Below are 6022 nucleotides of genomic sequence, written 5' to 3'. Positions count from 1 at the left end.
TCCTACGGTTTCTTATAGATTATTTATATTCTAGAAGCAAGGACGCCCAACAAATTTAAAGGTGTTAATACTCCTCTCAAAACCTGAGTACTTCCCCAAAAATATGTATGTTTTATTACTATTTTTTTTTTTTTTCATTTCATTCCAAAAATATTTAGCTTTTAACCCCCCCCCCCCCCCCACTCAAAAAAAAAGTAATTACCCCTTCCATTAGCCGCTCGACTTATGGTGAGGCTTATGATTGCAATTAATGCTGGTGATCCTATATTTTAAACAATCCTTGTTGATTAATTTGGAGGGAGCTTTGAATAGGGAAATGGCAAATGATGATGTGCATGTATAAATAATCAATGCCTGTAGTACTGGTAGGACGTTTTCTTGTCTGCAGAGTTTTGATTGTCGTACTCTCCATATTAAATCCCCGCCGTACCTTGTTGGTTAACGTTGGTGTTGGGGAAAAACTAAAATAATGATTATAGAAAGTAGAATGATGTCTGTCTGTCTATCCGTTCGTCTGTCTGTCTAAAACTTAAGATCTTAGTAAGTGCTGGGCCGATTGGCCTCTACTCTTCAGGGATTAAAGCTTTTTTTCAGGGGGTTTGAACACCCACACCCCGAAAAAAAAGAAAAAATACACACACAAACAACCTCCCCCGAACTAGGGAAATGCAATGATAGTTTTTGTTCTATGCCTAAACCTTGCAGGATCTATGCCTGTCCCCTCAACCCCTTCTTATTTTTAATTAATTTTAAGAAAAGGGGTCCCTGTTTCTCCACAGGCACTTTCATGGAATACGCCTACATTCTTCTACCTTACATGGTTGAGCAACAGTTCAATCCAGCAGAAAATAACCGGTTTCGAAGCCATACTGGAAATGTCTTACCTTATATGACGTCTGCCTTGCCAAGGTACAGGACTGTTTACGCCCTTAGACTCGCGTAGGCTCCTGAGTTTTATATATCCAATCAAATAATGGATATAGGGTATATGTGGACCGTTATTTAAGTCAGCTACAAGTTTCAATTAATTAAAGTACATTATAATCTGGTGTAAGATCCAAGTAAAAAAAAATCCGTTAGTATGGCAATATCATAGTACGTGGATATTGTTAGAGATTTTCGCATTCCCTGATAAAATGTTACTCCCTGAACATGAAAATATGGTGCAACATCAAAGTAATTATATATCGATTATTGATTGGATATATTCCTCTTTGTGTGGACATTTCTATCAGGTATTGGAGTATCCACATTCACATCACTTGGGAGTCTAGTTGTTAGAGTAGATTTTACAGATTTGCCACTTTTACCCCGCTTAGGACTTCTAGAAGATTATTCATTTATTTTTCACAAAAGCTGTATGTCTTTTTGTTTATCTGTCGTTCTGTCTGTAATGCTAAGGGGTTTCTTATTGTTAAAAATGTTTTTTATGGTTCACTTTCCTTTAGTCCCCGATCACTTCACATCCATTTACTTTCCCTTTCCTTCCCTATCATGTTTATTTTCCTTCCCTTTACTTTTCCTTTATATCAGTTCTCCCCTTCCCCTTTAATAACCCTTCACTGCAACCTCTGAACATTTTTTTTGAAAAGGAGAAAACTGAAACATTAACTTTTTTTGTAAGAGTTTAACTGTAATGTATAACTAGCAGCTACGCCCCTGTATAGAAGCCCTATAGGCACTTTTTAGAGGTGGTATAAAATGTGAAACCAAAATATTTTTATTTTGTGGGGGGGGGGGACGATTTATCTAGGAAGGGTGGTGGTACCTTCCTACCCAACGACCAAAAAAAATATTTTATAAGCCTTCACAGGGCCTACCTATGAGAAGCTACATATATTGGTTGATAAGTAAGCAATTCTTCGGTACAGACAGACAAACATCCTGTTACTTTATTATTAGGATTATTTTGTAATTGTTGATAAAATGAATAATATCCTGTTAATATGGGGCAATGGTTGGCTGCTGGCTTTTCCAGGACAAATTGGTGGAAGTGGACCAAAAAGTCGTGACACATTTTTCCTCTCCGCATAACTATTGTAAATTTTAGATAAATCAGGGGGGAGAGGACATTGGTATGTTAATTACACAGGTACCCAAAGTATTATAACCACATTTTCATATTCTTTGGCTTAAAAACTTTCTAGTGCATTTATTAAATAGTGATTTTAACTAAGTATTATCCATATTTTTTAACCAACAATTTGATCTAACAAGTGGGGTAATTTTTTTATTATTATTTGTGATGTATAAAAATCTGTCTTCCAATGCAATGGTCTGTAATGTAAATAGAGGTTTCAATTAGATATCCTCTAAAAAATATTGGTCACACTATTATCAAAAAGAGTTGAAAATTAATATAATAGCTTCCTAGAAAAAAATATTATGAAGACCAATTAGAAAAATAACCAACCAATTATTTTCTTTTCAGCAAAAAATGTTTTAATTTTTATTTTTTAACATCCTTTAAATGAAATTGCCCCCAAAATTCCAGACTACTGCCCCTTTTTCTTATTTTGATCTTCTTAACCTAACATCCAGAAGAAAAAATATGGTTAAAAAAATCTTCCTTTCTACTTCATTAGATAAGGATTAAATTCTTAAAATGTATTTCTACCTGTTAAAGAATGCTGAAGGGTTTAGTTTGATGCATGGGTCAGCTGATTTTATCCGTCTGTAATTCAGTTCGCTTTGCCGCGAATCTATTTTTTTTGTAAGCTTGAATTAAAAGTTATTAGAATTGGTTTAGTGTATAGCTTGTAGAAAAGGGTAGTATATCCCACCAGTATAAATGAGGTCATACACAGGGGTTTTCCAGGGGATGCGCAAGGCAAAATTTCAAATTCCCATAAATGATTTTTCTCACCCCTACTTGAACCCAAATTGAGGGGAGTGTAATATAGAAAACAAGAGGAAAGTTTATACTGCATTATGTAGTCAACATCCTTTGATTGGTACATTGACGTGCACAGCTCTTAATTTTTTTGCACAAACATAAATTGGAAGAGGTGTTGGTATTACCTTCTTACTCTTCTTGGCTGCTTTAAGGGAATTGTAGTTACTTGTAGGGGGATGAACACCTAGGGGTATTTTTATATTATGAGAAAAAAAACTGACACAAAAAATAAACAGTTCTATTTTGTCTATAATTAAGGTCTTAGTACAAATTTTTTTTCATTCAAAATCAGATAAAAAATATAATTAGACATTTTTATATTTAAATAAGGTTCAAATTCAAATGTCCTAAGAATTTTATAAATTAGTATGGATAATCTTTTATACTAATCCTAATTCTTGTCAAAGATATTATTTAAAAAAATACTATTTATCATGTATTAAAGAATATTAAAAATTGTCACTTTTATAGTAGCCAACATGATTATAAATAAAGTGAAATTTTAAAGCAATTAAAAAATGGAAAAAAAAGTAAAATACTTAAAATCCACTGCTAAATTTTTCCATAAAAGTAACAACACTAGAATAAGTATAAAAATAAATTAAAAACTGGTCTCAGACTAATTTAAAGTTTTTTTTTTAAAGCAATGCATTTTTAATAACTTAGTTGCTTGATAATTCTATCTTTCCAAAGGACAGAATTAACTTTTAATTTAAGCTTTCCTGAATGTAGAGTAAAATCCATAGACACAGCATATCTGGAGGGGGACAAATCAAGCACATTGGATAATTCATAATCATCTAGTATCAATTTCATATCATATCCAAAGGGGGACAAATTACAATTGATATTATTTTTTTTTCCATTTCTTCAAATTAGTCTTTTTAACATCTTCAGTATGTTACATTGGAAGACACATTTAATCTTTTATAAAAATAGTTTTTTTATAAGGTTAGGGTCCACAGTCATATAACCTATGACAGGAAAACTCCCCCCCCCCCCCCTTTTTATTTTTAACTCATTAAAAAATAAGGGACGAGGGTCAGTTCTTAAAAAAACAGTTTCACCTGAGAGAGGGAGATTTCTTTTGTAATCATTGAAAAAAAGCACTTCCTGTGTTGTAAAAGTTGTCGCAAATATAGGTATTAAATGATATTTATTTATGATATTAAATAATGCCTGCTAGAAAAATGCACTTGGAAAAATTTCTTGAATCCTAGATAGATAAACAATTCTCTAAGCTTGTCTTTCAAAAAATAGATTCTGCTATTTTAGGATGTTTTAAAGTTAAGATATTTTAACAATCTGATGTTTATTATAATTGCTGGTACTAAATTTTTGGACTGGTGGCTACGCCTCTTTAATTTGAAGAAAAAAAATTACTTTGTCTTTCTGAAATAGAAAATACTAGAAGAGTTATTAATTGCATCGTATTATAGACAACTTTCCTTGGATATTAAAATTAAAAATATGGAAAATTGGAAAATACGATTTGATATGGTTTCAAAACCAAAATATATTCCCTAAAAAAACATAACCTAATCGGTCAGGCTGAGATCATCAATGTCAGACAAACAAACAGACTTATTATGAATATAATTTGTCATATTCAGTTTAATATCTGGAAAACAGTCATTGTTTATTCCTGTGTATCATTTAGATTATCTTGGGAGGATATCTGTAGATCTCTACTTCTAGATGTTTCAAGGCACTCCTTATTGCTAGACCTACAAATAAAACTAATATCACAGTAGCTGTGCTGCTTACTAGTAACCTTTTACCTACAAAAACAGCGTAAAATATAGCTTAAAAATGGGTTCGAATCTCAAAATAAAACATCAATATTTTTACTTAAAATGCTTTTTTATTATCTTTTTTTATATGCATATGCAACCTTTCCTAAATCTCCACCGACTTAACTTCTAAGATATGGATACATCTCATATTAGATTTAAAAATAAATTTCTTTTAGATAAGTATTCTGTAATTTGTTCAATTACACAGCTTATACCATGAACTAAAGTTGATTCCCTATTTGATAGTTATTTAAAACATCGTATTATAGATAGCTTTCCGCTGATATTAAATTAGTTATTTAAGTGAACAAAATTTAGCATAAATGAATATTTAATACCGAGGGATTTAAATATCCATTTATGCTAAATTTTGTTTGCTTAAATAACATTCTATTGCAAAAAAAGGTGATGTTAGCAAATAATTTGTTGAATAAAATCATAAAACGTTTTTTCATTTAATTTTCATTTTTTTCACTGTTGTGTTTTTACAGTATATTAAAATTTAAAATAAAATATATTCCAAATTAAATAGAAAAAAATCTTTGAATTATTGGTCAATTTAAGTTCAAAGATTTTTTTTCATTTTAAAAATTAAATTTTTAAAAAAATTTTGGAAAAAAAATCTTCTAAAAAAAATTTATCATAATCCAAGATGGCGTTAATACATGTAAAATAATATTTTCAAAACAAAAAAGTTTAAACTGGAATATCTTTTTTCACAGATTGGATTTCAAAAATCGGTCTGACAGTTTTTCTAAAGTCGGGAAGATCTATCAAATGGAAAAGGTTTGAAACCAATAGAACATTTCTTTATACTAAAACATATTTTTTCTCACGTTTTTTATCATGCTCAGATATTTTTCCCACAATTGAAAAAAATGAAATTAAATGATCATTTAATGCCAAAAAAATGGTTCTTACACTCAAAACATTTTCCCACGCTTTAAAAATATGAATTAAATGATAATCATATGTATCATTTAAATTACAATGTTTGAATAAAAGAATATTTACTTAAACCAAATATTACCTTTATTGCAATGGAATGAAAAATTAAATCAGATTAAAACCAGTTTTGTTAGATTGAGAAACGAAGGTCCTGGCCAACAAAACTGGTATTTATCTTATGATTTTTGATTTTAATATTCGTGGAAAATTTCTGTAATATGATGCTATACATTAGTTTTCAGTATTGCTGAGAACCGGTTCTAATCCTGCGATATTTATCAGTTTCAAAGCCATACTGGAAACAAATTCTTACCTTTCAGAATTATCAAAATCAAAGCTATCGCCCAAGTATGCAGCACCCTTTAAATTATCAATTTCCAAT

At 30.5% G+C, this 6022-nt stretch overlaps 1 protein-coding gene across 1 annotated transcript in view; it reads left to right on the top strand.

Annotated features, from left to right (window-relative positions):
• The window catches only part of LOC145304199 (hydroxypyruvate/pyruvate aldolase-like), a 171047-nt gene that overhangs the window by 46223 nt on the left and 118802 nt on the right, over positions 1-6022 (top strand). The gene's annotated exons all lie outside the window — the stretch shown is intronic.

This window comes from Acartia tonsa, chromosome 13 (assembly GCF_053477335.1).
Source record: "Acartia tonsa isolate MP-2025a chromosome 13, ASM5347733v1, whole genome shotgun sequence".
Lineage (NCBI taxonomy): Eukaryota > Metazoa > Arthropoda > Copepoda > Calanoida > Acartiidae > Acartia > Acartia tonsa.
Note: the sequence above shows the minus strand (reverse complement) of the source record. Positions and strands in the feature narration are given on the sequence as shown.